Below are 21,344 nucleotides of genomic sequence, written 5' to 3'. Positions count from 1 at the left end.
TTACGTAGTATTTTCCAAGTTCATAGTTAGAACCTGTCCAAGTAAATATTTACGTAAACACTTTTCTGTTACGCGGATGTATTTTGGGCCCTTACCTTGAGTTGATATTATGATTTTTGACTTCTGTGGTTGCGCCTGTAGTATGCATTGTATGATTAAATAGTATGATGGTTGACATGAGTAATAGAGAACGCTTAATGCTATTATTCAGCATTTTTAATATTTGAAAACGACAAATGTACTCAATTGTCATTTTTCGATTATTTTATGTTTTCCAAAAATAATAGATTATTAAAAGTATGTAGTTAACAAAACGGATTTCAAATAAATGCCATTATCAATTTGGTTTTTCTTTTGCATTGCACGAGGCGGAACAAGTGAAATGTACATTTCATATTCACCATTCAACTGCTTTGGGGCCAGATTTTGTGTCTAAACGTGTAGCAATAAACTAACGAAATTGTCCATGTTTACGAATAATTAAGTCAAACAAAACGCAAACAATTTAATGTGGCAGTTTTTTCTTAACAAAAAGGAACCTTCTTAGTTTATGGTTTCTGTTGTTCCTGTAAGTATTGAATATATCCCAAATGTATTACATAATGCCATCATATTACGATTATGATGGATCATACCAGTTCAATGAAACAATTGAATTAAAACACTGAATTATGTATTTCAGAAAATACCTTTATTTCGGATGTCATTATGCATTTCTCTGTACTGCAGTCAGGGACCTGGACCAAAACTGTCTATTACTCCGAAATAGCTATAATGTGAATATATTACATGACCATTTAAATTGCGTATGTAAACATAAAACATAATTCGGACCAAATGTGCCTTTTTTGTTTTTCGTTTATGTCAAATATTCGTTATCTTGAAGAATTACCAAAGGTCTCGACAACATCGATATAATGAGTATGGACTGTAAACGTGTATGCTATGTTTTCCTTACAAGGTTCCTCATTGATTTAAAAATATAGCCTCAAAATAGCTACTTCAAAGCAGTTATTTGTTTGACATATGCAGTTTTATTGCCTTTGAATGTTGTGGTATATAGCAGTTAACCGGTTAGACATGTGTGCGACCTAATTCACAAATTAAACTTGTTCGGAACAGTAACATGAAAGAAGCGAAGTGGGTCTTTACTCACATACGTTATTATTGAAGGAAACATTATATATTCATTAACTTCTTAAGCCACAGGCCATGTTCAAACAAGAGTGTCTCCAAGTTTCAGAAACCTTTGTTATCTTTGTATACAAAAGGTATTCGTTGACGAAATGTATTCGTTGTCATTCTGTTTTTGTCAAGCAATCATCATTTATTTTAAATATTTGTTCATTTAGAAATGTGGTGTTCCCTTGTTTGCTAAATCCATTAAAACACGACATTTGCGTTAACTATAAGGCTTCCCGAGTGGTGTCTCGATATTTAAAGTTTGAAAGAAAAACTCAGTAAAAATGCAAAACTATGCTGGAATTGGTTATGCCCATATTAGTTACCACTCAGCAACAAAATACGTTCTCTTCATAGTTAGCACTTTTGAGGTTTAGTTTGATATGCATGCATGCAAACGCCAGTATTCTGTTTTGTTCCTTCTGTAAACTAGTTCTGTTTATTCATAGAACCGCTGTTATATGTGCAAACACTCTTTCAGTCTACTATACTGTCATTTTTACCATGCCCATTTTAAGTATCTCCCACCTGTTCAAAAATGTTCTTTAGAGCAAGGGATGACATTTGACCTAATGTAATGACGCTAGAATGCGATATTTCTGCATGTCGCATTGACCTTGTTGACAAATTAAACGTAGAGTAGTAAAATTTGATCAACGATTTTATATGAACTGGTTTGTCCCAGAAATGTCAATGACCGCGTAACAATAGGCTAATGGAAGTATCCACGCACTTGAGGAATTTAATTAAATCTAGAAGAAAATATCCATTGTTGCTTTCATAAATATTATTCCTATTGATAGCAGAACAATATCATCTCATTGGTTCTGCAATGTTATGAAACATATCACAAACTTTGCCTTACTATTTGCATAACACACATCTATCTCATTTTAGTTGTTTGAGTTTGCCGAGCCTGCCCAGACAACATTTAAGACTAAAACTTACTACAGACGACCGTTGTTACCAGTCGCTATAATGGTTTCAGTGGCGCGTGATTTGAATCAGTATTCAAATACACGAAATGTTTCATCATGTGTTTCTAATACTCTTCACGTCATTTTCGAAAGAACCTTAAATTGGGCAAATAAAAGAATAATAAAGAGTTATAATATAAATATATCAACATCATCCTGTAGTATTGATGGTCCGGTGATATATATTTTATATTGTGTTTATGATTTGCGTTTGTATATCTATTCTTTAAAAGGAGGAGACTACTCAGGTGTTTCGTTTTAAATTCCTTTTTTTAGATAGCATTCTAAAAAAAAATCACGTCGTAAGTGTTACAGAACTTACTGTGAGACCCAGTAGCTAAAGTTTAATGAGAGCTTGTTTTCTCATGCGATATTAATCTGATATAACGGAATATTTATGACTTAAATTTAGAACGTCACTCATTACGACTTGGTCCATTAAAGCTAATTAGATCTCTAGCATTGTCATGAAGTTCTGTCCATATGCAAACAGTAGTTCCAGTAAATTGTTCATCAGCTGAAAATTATTTGGATTAAGCGTTTGTGTATTATTGTTTACCGAGGTATGCAGACTGCAGGTTATTTATTTATGATGATAAACAAGCGTTGGCCTTAATTTGCTAGGTCAATGGGAAAGTTAGCAGACTAATTGCTTTATGCTCATAACTTATTTCTACAATTAACTTTTTAATAGTAAAGCAAAATATTATTATTTATATTCTCGTTATTTCAAAATGATGATATTTGAGCCTTTTAGCAAAATATAATTACATAGTTCTATATTAATTTTGATTCCTTTTCAGATATTTAAATACATAAAATCGAACATCAGGGAATGCTCCACACAGGAGTGACTCTGTGCTGTTTAAATTGTATACGTTCTGAGCGAAACGCCACATATTTTTCAATGTTGAATATTCCTTTAGTATAATGTTAAGAATATGTTATTAAAAGATAATTGAAATAGTATACAAACGATTGCAATTCTGGTGCATTATGTTTAGTTTTGAGCTGAAATATTTATTGTATAAAATGAAGATAAAATCAATTATATTTACGATAATTCATAGTATTATAGGTAATGTTTTTAATATAATTTGTACATTTAAATAAAATATGTATAAGTTCAATCAAATGACATGTTATAATTTAATTCCGACCATATTGCATTATATGCAGGACTTGAAATCTGTATATAGAAATGTTGAAATCATTGATCATATTGACCTTCAAACACATGCCTAAACTGATACTGAATGAAGTTTGTCTTCTTCCTGTTCTTACTAATAAGTAATAATAAAGACGTTGATGATTAATAAGTGATATCCCTTATCTTACAAGGGGGACTAAGTTTAGACTACTTAACACATCACACTACCGTCATATTTAGACTTTAACGATATGTTAAGTGCAAATCCTTGAAATTATTCGGAGAAATATATGAAACAGCTTGTATAAATAACCGAACTTAAAATCGCCTACGCTGCAAATCGATTGCATAAAACTGTAAGAAAATAATATACTTAAATTACTATTAAACATTCCCAAAGGAAACAACCTCCTACTTGAAGCAATATATATGGTTAACATTAAAATAGGATAATTTACGAATCTTTACAAGGAGAATCAAATGATTAGGGTAATTACAACGTTATTAAAACCAAGTTCCTCTTTACGATATCAAGGGTGATGGCGGCCATCTTAGAATGTGGCCGCCATTTTGGACGAAATTTAGGTAACGCCTGGGCATTTTTTTAAATTAACATTCATATGTATCTTCAAGCTAAGTTTCATCAGTTGATCTCAAAGTGTACGATTTGGTAAACTTTGGTCATGTAATGACTAGACTAACTATACTTCTTTGGTATTTATTTGCAGTACAGTAGCTTTTATTTTCATCAAATGAAAAAGATTTATAGTCCACTGTTTCTTGTCCCGCATATTCCACTTGTTGTTACGGATTACCTCTTTATAAAACTGCTCGAATTATATCGTGTTATGTTTAGCTGATTATAATCCGATACCTATTATATCTAGAACATGTGATGTAATTTTAATGATGAAATGTATGTATATCCATACATAAGAGTATGATTGATATACTTGTTTTTTAAACTCAAACGTGTCCGGTTAGTTTAGAATGGTCCGGTTCTTGTCTGCACAGCCATTAATTATATATATATTTATTTATATATTATATATATATTTTATGTTTATTGAAACATACTTAAATGGTATTCGAACTTATTTATGGACAAACAATGGTCGATACGTATTTACAACTTTAGTCAAAATGTTATAATGTACAAATATGTCAATAATGTTCGATTAATTTCAACAGTCCTAACTTTATATAATATCAATAATTAAAACAAAAACAATTGTTGAAAACAGAATTCAAAGTTAATCAATTGAATGAATTGATTAACTTTGAATTCTGTTTTCAACAGCCGCAATGCAAAAGAAAGATAAATGTTGGATTTCAAAATGGAACTATGTGCAGCGAGGTCAACAGCATAAGACTTACTGATTCCGCTTCTTTCGACGTTATGGGAAAGTGATGTTTTGACGCGAAAGTTTAATCGCTCACTATTTAATATGCGTCGGGGTGGTGTTTAATCGCGAACGTGATTTGTCAGGCTTAAAAGCATTGTGTTTTTATACAACAAGATATGAATAAACCTGATGTAAAATAGCTCGGACTTTTTTTTAAAACCCCAAAATTGTTTTTGTTTTAATTATTGATATTATATAAAGTTAGGACTGTTGAAATTAATCGAACTTGACATATTTGTACATTATAACATTTTGACTAAAGTTGTAAAATACGTATCGACCATTGTTTGTCCATAAATAAGTTCGAATACCATTTAAGTATGTTTCAATAAATAATTATGGAACAAACTATACAGCAAACATCATTGACTTCAAATCATTGTTCATTTATTATTAAACGTTACGAATAATGGTGTTTAACCAATTGCTAATCAATATAAAACACGATGTTGCATCAAAACTAAGGTTTCCCCATCACAGAAATAATCCTCATTTTAAAACCCAAACTTAAATGGTTTCTCAATATTGAGGGTAAAGAGTGAATCGCAGATAAAATGCATTTCATACTCGCATTAATATGTCAACACTCACTGGAATAGTTGTGCATACTTTTTATTTACTTACGAGAACAAGTTTCACATGCCTCTTTGCAAACACTATTTTTTGAATGCATCATGTTCCTTTGTAAATACGTTCTGTTAATCATTACACGCGATAAGCATTATCTTTTTTGTACTGAACGCAACCGCTATTTAAAACCACATATACTGTTTCTTTCATCATGCTCGCTGCAATCATCGCCAACCTGTTAATATGATAAGAGCAAATATTGTATTCTACCTATTATAATACTACGAAATGACAATAATAAGTATGGCTCTCTCAGTCCTACATTTTTGGATTTTGGTCCATTGTCGAAGCCTCACTTTTAGATGTTTATTATGCATGTAATTAAAATAACCAATTTCTGTCAGCAGTGGCCCATTAACCACTCTTCCCTGGTCATTTTGGGGTCAGAACCTATTTATCAGAGAACAACATAAGTACGATATCTGCACTAAAATTCATGATGACTATAGAAAAGCAATTTATATCATTTACTTTAGTTTAAACATTGAAGTAAATAAAAGAAAAATATTCAGTCTTATCGTTTGATTTAATTTCGAAAGGAATAACTTTATTCATGGGATTTTTATTTATACTTTTCATTAAGATAACGTAAGCTGTCTACTTACTACAAAAGTATCAATATCAACCCTATTATACTCAATGAAATGTACACTTGAATGAAATGGATATTTAGGTTTTATAAAAAATAATAATTTATGTATTACATGTATATCTAACAATGTCAACCATGCAGTTATAATAAAGTTTGTTATATATGGTTATATTTAAAGAATATGATTTTCGCCATCTTCACCACAAATGAAAGTTAATACTTTCATTTGCTGCATTTTTGGAACAAGAAAAGAATACTGCAAATTTGATACATTGCTATTTTTCACTTTAGGATGATTACGCGTAATTCAACCGTGTTAAATCATAGCAACATTATCCAATTACAACCAGTCTCATAATTAAAAAGTCTAAGTTTGTAAACTCTGAAGTCATCATTTGAATTGAGGTTCGTATGTTTTCCTGTGAAATACTTTTTTGATTAAATTATAATAACTCTGGTTTTACTAAGTGCAGTGGGAAACGAAACCCCAGATGCAAAACTTCCCAACCTAAATAGCGCCCGAGGTTTCTGGACTTTAGGTGATATAATCGAATTTTAAGTGACACAAGTTAGCATATTACCTACAGACGGAATAACAGACAGACGGACGACCAAGGGAAAATCCATATCCCCCCCCCGTTTTATGGGGGCATAAGATGTAATATTAAAAGAAATGTAATATTTTAACCATTTGCCAAAAAATAGGTCATATATTGATGTACTTCGATATTTTTATTACTTATAACACAGCTTAGAACTTAATTTTTGTAATCTGAACACTATATTACCTTGATGTTGAAACTGAACTTTCTTAGGTTTCTATTGATACATTGACATTGTGGTCTTTGCTAAATTGCATTTCAAAAACATATCATTGCCCACTTTTCATGTGATTTATATAAGCCCTCTTTATGTTTGTGTATCTTCGTTTTTGTAGTTTTCTAGAAAAATCGTTTCCTAATATGTAGCTTTTGAAACAGCGATTAAAATATTCTTTACTGACACAGTTAAATCAACGTTTGTTTACTTTGTAAGATTTCTCTTCTTAATTTGCATTGTTGTGTGAGAACATTCTTCATTAGAAGAGTGATTAAACATTATACACACTGCATGTAAGCTTTTCATATGACCGAAAGCAAAGACAAAATAGTTAATTATATATATATATTAACTATTTTGTCTTTGCTATCGGAACTACCAAAAACATTGCTACCTTATTTCAATATATATATAATACTTGTTTCAAAGCAGTTTAATATCATCATATGAGAAATGATCACAACAAAGCAATAATGTATCTTAAACCTCTATCTCCGAACTTTTGATATCCTACCAGTATATTTGAATGTTATATAACTCATTTTATTTTAATATAATATTTAAAATTATCCAACTTCTTCTGATCGTTTGCACTCCTACATGCACAGTTAATGTAAATTTATAATCACAGCAGTCACTGATCTTTTATTAGTGCGTTTTGATCAGGGAGATGGAATTCGACTCAAGTCGCACGAGGCGCTTACTGACTGAAATCAAAATCTTAAAACATCAACAACAATTGAATAAGACATTCCGGATCAACATGTTATTAATATATATATCAATGGTTTAAATCACTTAAAAGACACATGATCTCGTAATAAATGTTATATTCATGACAAACTTGTTTTATGACGTCATTTAAACATTGCACAATGAAACTTGATGGACGTCAGTATAGTGGATTTTGGACTACCGTATAAAATAATAACAATAATAATAATAATAATAATAATAATAATAATAATAATAATAATAATGATAATAATAACTATGATATACAAAATTTATACAAAAGCATTCGATAATAATATTATTTTAATAATCAAGTTAGCGAAAGATGAAATACCAAGAAAGACCTCCTAACATAAAATGGCCCAAATCTCAAGACAAGAACAGCTATTACTCTCAAATTAGTCGGGCAAACAGCTCCCAGCAGGGAAAGGGTCAAGTGGTCAGTTTACAGTTATGGTAGATTAGTTCCACTGATGAGCCCGAGCATCAGCTTGATGCTCAGTAGCGGCATTAACTGTAGGACTGCTCTGTTCTGGTTGTCACATTTCTTAAAGAAGCAGATCGTGTCAATTAAGACATTTTCAGCATACTATTTATAAACTGGTTTGTGACAGAAATGTCAGTGACCGCGTAACAATGGGCTAACAGAAGAATCCGAGGAATTGAATTAAATCGAGAGAAAAATTACCATTGATGCTTTTATAAATAGTATTCCTTTTGTTATCAAAAATAATATATCTTGAGTACTCAAAGCTAATCAAATTTACCGCAAAAGTTCGTTTCTTTTAGATAAGCATTGCACAGTAAGGTTAAATTTTGATAATGTCCTCATTCCTTTCGAAGCGGTTTTGTTTCGCGCAGAGTAATCTTACAGATGCAGAGGTCAATTGAATGCTTGCAAGCAAAGAACATTTATATATACATTATCTGCCTTTTATCCGTTGTAAGATTTTCCCTGTACGAGGTTCAAGTTTAGCCAGGTTGTAAAGGCTTGCTCTTACATTAATGGTTACTGAAAATACTACTATAAACCAGCGTTGTCACAAACATCTATTATATTTAACTGGCACGTGATTTAAATCAGTATTCCAAAATGACAGGTTAAATTCGGGGGGGGGGGGGGTCCTTATACCTTTATTAGTGAAGTTCCTATCAAAATTTGTGTAAAACCGGCAAATCAATTAGTTATTCCTGGTTATTTTTAACAATTGTGGGCTACGATATTTTTTATTGCTTAGAAATACATTTGACATGTGTAGCGCATGCTTCTTTTGGCATATATATGTTGATGTAAAGGATAAGGTATTGAGGTGTGTAAGGCTCTTCTCCTTCCAGATAAAATTCTAGCATCAAATTATGTCGTTACATAGCTAATTGGGAGTACAATTGGCTGAATTCTAATGAAAAGCGAATGATCTCATGCGACATTTAACAGCTTAGGCGGAATATTACTGGCTTTATTCTAGGGAGACATACATTACGTTTCGGTTCATTAATGCTGATCAGGTCTCAATGAGTCTTGTCTCGTTCTGTTCGTATGCGGACTCATAGCAACTCATCAGCCAAACTTATATGATATGAAGTGTTTCTGTATTGATGGTCATCGAGGTATGAAAACAATGTTAAAGCTAGCGAGTAATTTTGTATGAGTTATATACGCAAGGTTTCCGATCATGAAAATGTCTCTAAATGCGCTTTAGACGCAACCACACCTTACCTTGCAAAACAAAAAATTAGGAAGAAAATAATAAAAAAAACATTACAAAGATGATAAATAACAATTAATTAACAATAAACCCACAATATAATGCCGTATGTGCCACGTTACAACCAGTCATAAATTGCAAAAACAATATTTTTAAAGATTGTTGTCGCTCTTTGTGTATGTCTTTCGAACATCGGGGTCGTTCCTTATAGAATTTATTGTCTTTTACCCTTTGTCTGAGACAATTGACATTTACGGTTAAAGTTATTATTTCCGGCTCGAAACACATATTAGATTATTATTGTCTTAAGTTACTGACTGATATCCAGGACAGCACAAACAGGAATAAATGGAAGCTATTATTGCTTTCATCCAGGAATGGTATCGCATGTTTTTTTGACAAATTGCCTTCTAGAAACAAGATTGGTGTTGCTTAAATTAACTTATTTGAAGAAAGAGTTTCTTAAAGATAAATTCATTTTCTCATCCAATAGCAAACCTATATAATGAATTATTTGTGTTTTAATTCAGGAAAACGCCCGTTATGGGGTGATTCATTAATGCTTATCAAATATCATTGATTCTTGCGACCTTACTTCTGTTTATTGACAATTTGTCTAATAAAAAAAATTCATCACCTTTAAGCTGCACTCTCAAAGAATACCGTTTTTGCAACTTTTTATTGTTTGGCTTGGTAAGAGCAATTTTGGCGTAAATATCTGCAAACCAATGATAAAAGATTGTTGACAAAAGGTCAGATCGCAGATTTTCATATTTCCGTTCGAAAATTAATGTTTTATGGTTTAAAGCGTTGCTAACGGTTTAAGAAAAATGCATAAAACATCAAATTTTAAACTTTCATATAAAAATATACAATCTAGGTTTTATCAGTAGTCTTATATAACTGGTGTCCATACATTTCCAAAAAAAATGGCAATAAATAAAGGAAAGGTTGTCGATACGTTCAATCTGTAAGAGAGCAGCTTTAATTATTTATATAAATATAGTGCGAATGTATTGGTGTTCATCGAGGTATGAAAACATTATGCAAGATTGCAACGAATTTGTTCATGTTTTATATACAGAAGTGCCATATGTGTATCGTCAGTGTTTTTGATAGGTTCGAGCTCGCAAGCGAGTTAAATTTCGAAATCTCTGAGAAACTTTAATTTAAAGTTTATTCTCTGTAATTTGTTGACACTGATAAGATTAGTGTTATGTTTATAAACGGAACTAGAAAGACAAATCACTTTAAATTATATATTCACTCATAATCACAGTGGAATTGACTGCAATCCCCGGTCAAAATATTTACTTGACGGACTTGTAAAGGACAATGCAACGCTTTGTGCGCCTTGAACTTTTGTCAAAGGATTGCATCGGTAAAATACAATTATATCGAAAATATTTTACACGTGAAGAAGCAGAAAGTATCATATATTTTAAAGGCTTAGAAATGTTCTGATATTTTTAAACCAAAAAAGTTATTTGAAAATTAAGGTCACTTACGAGTTTGTTCAGATCGGTTTTAACCCGTGGTGACCAATGTGCGAACCACGTTGAAGTCGCATGATTGTTTTTGTTAGCGTCAATGGATAAACGTCAATGCTAACTATAAAGTCGCATTTTCAGGATAAAAAACGTAGTGCTTTTGATACACGCTGGTTCCTTCAAATTGCGCTGGAGATCATTTCTCAGCCACTGTCAAGAAATTGTGTTGGAAAAATAATTGAGACAGATATCCTCAGTGGATATTTGTTGATACAATTACGTGACAAATCAGTTCGACAAATATTTAGACGTTTGGAGTTATCGGGAAAGAACAAACGAGTGTTGTATATAACAACTTGGATATTCCACTTGCTTAGTATTCAATTCCAGTGTTCGTATATATTTACTATTTGAGTAATCCGATGACACATTTTGTTACTTTTGGGCATCTGCTGACCCTACATCATTTAGCTTTTAATGACTGGAAACGGAATTTGTAAATATTACCGATAAAAGTCTTACAAATAAACTTTTTTGCCATAAAAAATGAATAACAGCCCATTTTGCGTATTGTTTCAGTGAAAGAAGAAGTATAAATTTTAGTAGTTTTATCTTGTCATGAATATATTTAGTCATTTAGTTTACATATTGATGCTATCAGCAAGCAAAAGAGGTTACAACAATACATTACATGCAACATTTGAACAAAGACCGTCCTTGACATTTTTTGTTTCATCTTGATACTAACACGATGTTGAAACAAAGTGTATAAATAAAAAGGTCAAATGAATGGTAGCTTGCTATCAAAATGTCAATAAACTTCAGTATGACACTGGTATATTCTGAAATGTGTCCGCTTAAGAGTACACACAATTAAACAAATTATGCTACTTTCAACTGGTGGTATACAATTTGGAGCCGTCCGTTACCGAAGCCTGAGGACTTTTACTTGGGCAATTTCAAACCACAAGCCATGGACTACAAAGTCTTATTTCGTTCAAAATGTATTTTCTGTCATTATTTTTTTATCCTTCTTTAGAAATGCATATGGAACAACACAGGATTTGAATTACTCATAGTAGGAAATCTGAGAAGTTTATAAATAACAAGTATTTGAATAAAAATAACAAAGTTCATTTCAATATGTTGAGCTGGGCTTTGATTAGTAACGGTTTGATGATAGATTTTTCAAAAGTACTACTGTTTTGTTTTACAATATACCCTAGATATCAATATTGATGTAAATATCCCTGGCAAAGAGTTCAATTGCCGAACGTTTGTACGGAAAATTAAATCCAGCGGAGACAACCAATCCTAAATGGCCTGTCAAGTGTTTGAATTCCCCGAAACCATTAATCATCTCTCAGAATTACGTTATGACATAAACAACCTACGAATTTAAAGAAGGTGGGGAGTAAAAACTATTGAAGCTATCTAATTTCCATCGTGCTTTACCTTGAGACCAAAACATGTGTTGTCATGAAGGCGAATTTCACAGCCATAACAAATTAGTGAAATTTAACGGACAAGTCAATATTTTTCGACATAAAAAGGTTCCAGGTCAAATCAATTATGTCTTGTTTCTCTTGTGGATGAGCCTTTTATATCAGAAAGTAATTTTTGAAAAAAGTAATCAAAAAGGTTTAATAAATTCACTTCACAGTTACAAATATATCACAATAAGCAATCACCAGAAATCTGCAAGAACCTGTGAATTGTGCCACATGAGATTACTCCTTATCGTAAACATTATAAATGCGTTGAAATTGCAAAGGAATTTTGAGCACAAATCTGATAAACCTTTCTTTAAACACAAATATGTATGAAAGGACATAACTATGTATTATTCTACTTACTAAATATTATCATTAAAAAGTTATAAAACTTGGTATTTTGAGATTATGTTGTTTGGTCCATAAGATCAGGTTATGCACTTTTGTTCCTTTAAACTGTGCTACAAATTGCAGCGCATTCAAAGAGATGATCAGAGTTGTCACGCTAAATTCTTCATTGATTTTTTCTTATAGTTTTATGTCCCATAAACGATCTCAATATGTAGAAGTTTAATCACGTTGTACTATAATTTTATGTGTATTCCTCAGACATATTTTATTATGATTATCATTGGTTCTGTTCCTTTATGACGCAGTTTGGATGGTTTAACGGTCTTCCAATGTATTACCTCATCGACAATTAAATACGCCAGACATACAAGAAGTGAAAAGCGACAAAAGAACTCTCTCTCTAAGAGCATAGCCATAAAACAATGAAAAAATACCCAGAACGACAAGTCGCCCACTGTAAAACCAAGATATTGTTTCATTGCACAATGCTCAAAGCTAAGTAAAAACTGAATTATATGCACACAACACTACTGTATAACAAATAATATACTGATATAAAAATATCTAAGTTGGTGAATGTTTTGTGAACTCTTTGGCAAGGACTAGTATCGGTGCACCTAAGTTGGTCGATCGACATGCCATTTAGATTTTGCCTCCAATTGTTATAACCCAACAATTAGTATTTATTATGTATAGTGATCATTTGACATTCATAATACAATGAAAAGTACTCTTAGTTTCACTGTTAGCTTCGCTCTCGCATGATATGAAACCACTAGGGGTGTATATCACATACCCCCCAGATTCTAATACTGTAACGAGTATATCTCATCGAGTGCTTTTGATAATTATTAAGATATAATGTATGTGTTATGAAACTATTCAGTGACGCTAAAATATTGTCTCAAAATTATATTTTAGGAAATGCAAAAAGTTATTGTAATCAAGTTTATTTGGAACACATACAATAACAATGTTAACATAGTAATACAATTTTTTAACTTATCTTTTCTCAGGAAGGGTACATTAAATTATAACTGTACAAGAAAGATATATCACAGTCAATAAATAAAAACAAGAAAAACAACAAGTGTTTAACAATTATCTGTTTTCAACACTTAAATTTTAACAATTTCGTGAAAGTAACTCCTCAGCACATTTGCAGATTTCTTATTGCATCGAGGCGTCTCTTTTGAATTTAATTTCAACCTTTTTGCGACAGCTTCGTCACGAGTTGTGCTTGCAAACCGTTTTTGGAGGCCATTTTGTAACCAATGACTCATGTAAACAGTCGGTTACACTCCACTGATCGCTTAAATAAAATGGACTTTAAATAACGTGCATGAGTTACCTCACTTACAGAGAAAAGATAAGCCGAGAGAGAAGTTACAAATTATACGGCCGCCATTTTGTTACGTCTTTTGCGGAGAAAGAAAGTTACAGGGGCGGTATGAAACATATTGGAAATTACAGGGGGTGTATGGATTATACACGTCGTTCACGTGACCGCTCTAGGCAAATCGGATAGCGTCATTCATGTAGGAGGTGAGATATAATGTAATACCAAGTAGTCAAACCCTGTTTAGAGGCATAAGGTTATGGCACTGAACGAGAGACATCAACAATACAAATACCACATTCAAATACCTCATTTATATTATACACGCACCAATATAGCTTTACCAATATGTTATTAATCAACAACTCATTAAGCTAATAATGTACTATCATAGTTATACTTATTATATTCTATCGACCAAGAAAATTACAACTGGTTGTTTGATTGACACATGGCGACTTGATAATGAGCTGTACTCGTTTATCTGAAGGCGTACATAATACGACCTTTAAATAGCTATTGCTTATGAACACTTCTGTGTTTGACTGGCGCGAATCAACCGATGCTGAATGGTGTGGGAAATTACAGTAATCCGGCTTTTTTCTCTGACACAAAGCTTTACTTGTTGACGTAGAGAAATTCTTCCCTTTTACGTAGTATTTTCCAAGTTCATAGTTAGAACCTGTCCAAGTAAATATATACGCCAACACTTTGGCTGTTACGCGGATGTATTTTGGGCCCTTACCTTGAGTTGATATTATGATTCTTGACCTCTGAGGTTGCGCCTGTAGTATGCATTGTATGATTAAATGTTATGATGGTTGACATAAGTAAAAGAGAACGCTTAATGATATTATTCAGCATTCTTAATATTAGAAAACGATAAATGTACTCTATTGTCATTTTTCGATTATTTTATGTTTTATAAAAATGATAGATTATTAAAAGTATGTAGTTATCAAAACTGAATTCAAATAAAAGCCATTATCAATTTGGTTTTCCTTTTGTATTGCACGAGGCGGGATAAGTGAAATGTACATTACATCATACCAGTTCAATAAAACAATGGAATCAAAACACTGAGTAATGTACTTCAGAAATTACCTTTAGTTTGATGTCATTATGCATTCCACTGTACTTGAGTCGGGGACGTGGAGCAAAAACTGTCTATAACTCCGAAATAGCTATAATGTGAATATATTACATGGCCATTTAAATTGCCTATGTAAACATAAAACATAATTCGACCAAATGTGCCTTTTTTTGTTTTTCGGTGATGTCCAATTTTCGTTATCTCGAAGAATTTCCAAAGGTCTCGACAACGTCGAAATAATGAGTTTTGACTGTAAACGTTTTACTTCACGCTATTTTACTTAGCTACTTCAAAGCATTTATTTATTTGACAGGTGCAGTTTTATTGCCTTTAAATGTTGTGGTACATTACATTTGTGCTATCTAATTCACGAATTAGACATGTTCGGAACCGTAACAGGAAGGAAGCAAAGTGTGTCTTTACTCATATACGTTATTATTGAAAGAAACATTATATGTTCATTAAATTCTTAAGCCACAGGCCTAATGTTCAATAAACGTGTCTCCAAATTTTAGAAACCTTTGATATCTTTGTGTACAAAATATATTCGTTGTCTAACTGTGATTGTCAAGCAAGCATCATTTATTTGAATTCTTTGTTCGTTTAGAAAAGTGGTGTTCCCTTGATTGCTAAATCCACTAGAACACGATATTTGCGTTTACAATAAGGCGTCCCTTTCTCTAAAAAACAAATACTACTCATTTAAGAACCAAGCTTGAGTGGTTTCTCGATATTTGAGGTTTGAAAGGAACACAGCAAAATGCGAATTATGCGTATAGTAATTCACCATCAAAACATTCGCTGGAAATGTTTATTCCCATATTAATTACAACACAGCAACAAAATACGTTCTCTTGATAGTAAGCATCTGTGAGGTTTAGTTTGATATGCATGTATGCAAACGCCAGAATTCTATCTCGTTCCTTCGGTAAACTAGTTCGGTTTATTTCTAGAACCGCTGACCTTAGTTAATTGTGCAAACACAATTCCAGTCTACTATACTGTATCTTTTACCATGCCCGTTTTAAGTTTCTCCCACCTGTTCAAAAATGTTTTTAGAGCAATGTTATACATTTGACTTGTGATGACGGTGGTATGCGAACTTTACGAATAGCACCCTGACCTAGTTTACGCATTAAACGTAGAGTAGTATAATTTAATCAGATGTTTTATATGAACTGGTTTGTCCCAGAAATGTCAATGACCGCGTAACAATAGGCTAATGGAAGTGTACACGCACTTGAGGAATTGAATTAAATCTCGAAGAAAAAAATACCCATACTTCATGCTTTTGTAAATATTATTCTTTTGATGGCGGAACAATATTATCTCTTTTGGTTCTGAAAGGTTATCAAATATATCGCAAACTTTGCCTTACTATTTGCAAAACGCACATCTATTTCATTTTAGTTATAAGAGTTTACCGAACCTGCTCAGACAACACTTAAGAGTAAAACTTATTACAAATGATCGTTGTTACCAGTCGCTATAATGGTTTAGGTGGCGCGTGATTTGAATCAGTATTCAAATACACGAAATGTTTCATTATGTGTTTCTTATACTCTTCAAGTCCTTTTCGAAAGAGCCTTGGAGAAAGTTTGGCAAATCAAAGAATAATTAGAAGTTATAATATATAACAACATCAGACTGCTGTAGTGTTGATGGTCCGGGGAAATATATCTAATATGTTGTTCATGTTTTGCTTTGCATATCTTTCCTTTCAAGGTAGAAGCTTACTTAGGTGTTTGGTTTACATTTCCTCTTTCAGATAACATTCTAGAAACAAATCACGTCGCAAGTATTACAGAACTTACTGTGAGAACCAGTAGCTAAATTATAACGAGAGCTTGTTTCCTCTTGTGACATTCATCTGATTTAACCGAATATTTATGACTTAATTTTAGAACGACACTTATAATAACTTGGTCCATTAAAGCTAATTTGATCTCTTGGATTATCGCGAAGTTCTGTCCATATGCATACAGTAGTTCCAGTAATTTGTTCATCAGCTGGAAATTACTTGGATTAAGTGTTTGTGTATAATTGTTTATCGAGGTATGAAAAACAGTGCGCCAGACGGCAGGTAATTCATTAATGATAATACACGCTCAAGCGTAGGCATCATCTTGCTAAGTCAATAATAAGTTAAGATAATTATATTTACTGCTTTATATTTGGCAAATTTAGCAGACTACTTAATATATATTCATTTCTTGATTTTGCACTGACCTATTTAAGAGTAAATCACAATCTGCATATGTATAAAAACAATATTGCAAACTGATGATATTTGAGCGTTTTAGCAAATAATAATACATACTCCTTATCTAGAACTTTCTGTAGACATATTTGCTCAAAAAATCACTTAACCTAAGAATAGTAGGTGCTTGGAACGTATATAATGTGTTATCCTTATTAATTTGCCATGTATATACAGTTCTACTTGTACGCGGTATTACAAATTCAACTCCGAGGGAAACCGTGTTGAATCCCTACAATTCGCCAATCTCTTTTGAAAAATTGATTAAAGATTAGTTGCTTTCATAAACATGCATACTGTATCGATACTGGGCAATATATGTTTCTAGGTCATATAACAGAGAACACCAATATGTTCGTTTAGTTTTGTTCTGTTGATATTGTGTTTTCGTATTTCTAATACAGCGGTTTGTGTTGTTTATAGGATTATCCGAATTACTTAACACGATGTAGATGTCAGTAAATATGTTATATCTATCAACAAGTAACACAATTATAGCTTCTTCCGACAATATGACTAAAATATCACAAAAACAATATATCATTATTAAAAAGGATGCCTCCCCTTGAATACGTCTTACGAACAACAAAGTCGTGCCTATTGGAATTGGTTTTCTTTACCTTGTGTCTAAGACACTTTAATTAGAGAATACTGATATTAATGTTATTGATTAAAATTCAGTACAGCTTAAAATGACATAAATATAAATAAAATCTAATTGTTCAATATATACGCACATGGTATATATCGCAGTGTCATAGTAACAATTAATATGATTTATATTGTATCTATTCATTTGTTAAAACCTTTATGATTAGTTAGGTACATTATTTCTTATGCCTGTTTATCAAATGTTAACTGAATATGACACGATCTTGACATTTATGTTGAAACACATATGTGTCAAACCCGGACCAAACACGGACCAATAGATGCTAAACGTATTGTTTACTGACATCAATCATGAACATTTAGTTCATGAAAACTCTGATACTGTTGCACGGGTAAATTATGACCCGACGGACTGCTTTGATGAGACGGTTTCACAGATTTTTTTCTGCCCATTTTTGTTTGAAAAATACATCTTAGTGTTGGTGTGAATTCCTGCAGTTGGATAATTAAACTGGTTAATTGAGAAGGTGAATATTTGATGTTAAACCCGCGAATTTTTGTTTGAGGTTCAGATAAAACGCTTTATCACCATTGTTGATTTTTTCACGGTCAGTGGAGTTTGGATTTATACCGACTTGGTGATATATGCTAGTACATATACGCAATAATTTAAGTAACACTAACCTGATTAAGTATACCGAATTGTCAGTGTTATAAACACAATGTAGTTACAAATGGTCAGGTTAAATGTCATATTAGTACATGATAAACAAAGTCAAAAGGCGTATGATTATAATATATTTGGGTTTAACCAAACCAACCTTTTGGCTAATGTCTGGGTACGAATCGGATGAGGCAGATTAAATATTAGAATTGTAGACGTGCACATCCCTCTGGTTTAACTCATATTACAGGACATTGAAATGTATACCGCTGACTTAGTTGAAAAATATGCACGATTAATCAAAACAGCAATTGTGAATGAAAAGCTATAATCACGCGTGTTGGGGATAACAGATGTCTGTAATAATATAATAAATACAGCACCCACATCCCGAATCATTGAGAACACTCTAGCGCAGGTGTTTAATTTCAAACACAAGGGCTGCGATTGAAGTAACTGTTTTGTACCATGACAAAGGTAGCATTCATTTAAGTAACGTTTGCGGGCTGTATGCTAAGAATGTGTTTTCTTGTGTCCGTCAGAGCAACAAAATGTATATCAATCACTTGAAACCGATTATTATGTTTACCGAATTACAAGTTACTATTAGTATGATATATAGATGACTTAAGGGTATTTGGTAAACACATACGATTATTTAAGAATATCCACACAGCATGGTAATTTGTATTCTGCTCATAAAATTATTAAACTTAAAACGGTTCGTGGGGGTAAACATATGAGCGATAAATTGTTGCTTTGTGTTTAAAAGGCGCCAACGCGTCTTCCGTTGTAGTGCTAAGCACATGACGGTAAAGGTAAACGGTAAGTATGGTCTATTGTGTTTCCTTTTTGGATATTTAAACGCATGAAATCAGAACATCAGGGTATGCTGCTCGACACATGAGTGACTCTGTGCTGTTTAAATTGTTTAGGTTCTGAGCGAAACGCTTATAGTTGAAATGTTCAATGTTGAATAGTCCTGAAGTATATTGTTAACAATATTTTAGTAAAAAGATAAATGAAATAGTTTACAAGCGCTTGCAATGCTGGTGCGTTATTTTTAGTTTGAGCTGAAGTATTTATGCATTGAATGAAGATAATATGAAATATAGTAAACTATGATACTTCAAAGTTTACCAGGTAATATTTTGATATGATTTGTCCATTTAAATACAAAAATGAGTTTAATCAAATAACTTGTTATAATTTGCGTCCGTCCATATTGTATTATATGCAGGACTTGAAATCTATATATAGAAATGTTGAAATCATTGATCATATTGACCTTCAAGCACATGCCTCAACTAATACTGAATAAAGTAAGTCTTCTTCCTTTTCTTACTATTAAGTTACAATAAAGACTTTGATGATAAATCCGTGAAATCCCTTAACTTTACAGGGAAACTAAGTTTCGACTACTTATCAATAACACAACACGCTATTCGTCATAGTTAGACTTCAGCGATATGTTAAGTGCAAATCATTGAAACTATTCAGAGAAATATATGATACAGCTCGTATAAATAAACGAACTCAAAATCGCATACGCTTGAAATTCATAATTTAAAACTGTAAGGAAATAAATAATTAAATTCCTATTAAACAATCCCAAACAAAGCAATCTAGTTCAAGCAACATATATGGTTTACATTAAAATATGATAATTTACAAATCTTAACAAGGGGAAACAAAATGATGTGGTTGACTACTAGCTTAATAAACATTTTATAAGAGTTTCTCTTTATGATATCAAGAATGATGGCGGCCATCTTAGAATGTGGTCGTCATTTTGGACGAAATTTAGATGACTCCTGGGCTTTTTTAAACTTAAAATTCATATGTAGCTAAGTTTCGTCAGTTGGTAAACTTAGGTCATGGAATGACTAGACTAACTATACTTCTTTGGTATTTATTTGCAGTAACGTACCTTTTATTTTCATCAATGAAAAAGATTTAAAGTCTTCTGTTTCTTGTCCCACATATTCCACTTGTCTGTACCGATTATCTCTTTATAAAACTGCTCGAATTCATCCTTATAATGTTTAGCTGAATTATCATCCGATACCTACTATATCTAGAACATATGATGAAATTTAATTATGAAATGTATGTTTATCTATACATAAGGGTATGATTGATATACTTAACAGCCATAAATAATATATATATATATATATACTCGGCTTTCATCCAATTATTTGTCTTTGAATCATGATTTCCACAGCCGCAATGAAAAAGGAATATATATGTTGGATTTCAAAATGGAACGATGTGCAGCGAGGTCAAACGCATAAGATTTACTGATTCCGCAACTTTCGACGTTATGGGAAAGTGATGTTTTGACGCGAAAGTTTAATCGCTCACCATTTAATATGGGTCGGGGTTGTGTTTAGTCGCAAATGTGATTTATTAGGGTTAAAAGCATTGTGTTTTTATAAAACAAGAACCTGATGTAAAATAGCTCAGACTTTCTTTAAAACCCCAAATTTATTTTTGTTTTGAATATTGATATCATATCAAGTTAGGAATGTTGAAATAAGTAATCGAACTTGACATATTTGTACATTATAACATTTTGACTAAAGTTGTAAGATACTTATCGACCATCGTTTTTCCATAAATAAGTTCGAACACCATTTAAATATGTTTCAATAAATACTTATGGAACAAACTATAAAGCAAACATCATTCACTTTATATCATTGTTCATTTATCATTAAACATTAAGCTTAATGGTGTTTACCGAATTGCTAAATCAATATAAAACACGATGTCTGCGTCAAAAGTAATGTTTCCTCATCACAGAAATAATCCTCATTTAAAACCCGAACTTAAATGGTTT

This window comes from Mya arenaria, chromosome 9 (genome assembly GCF_026914265.1).
Source record: "Mya arenaria isolate MELC-2E11 chromosome 9, ASM2691426v1".
NCBI lineage: Eukaryota > Metazoa > Mollusca > Bivalvia > Myida > Myidae > Mya > Mya arenaria.
This window is presented reverse-complemented; position numbering follows the sequence as displayed.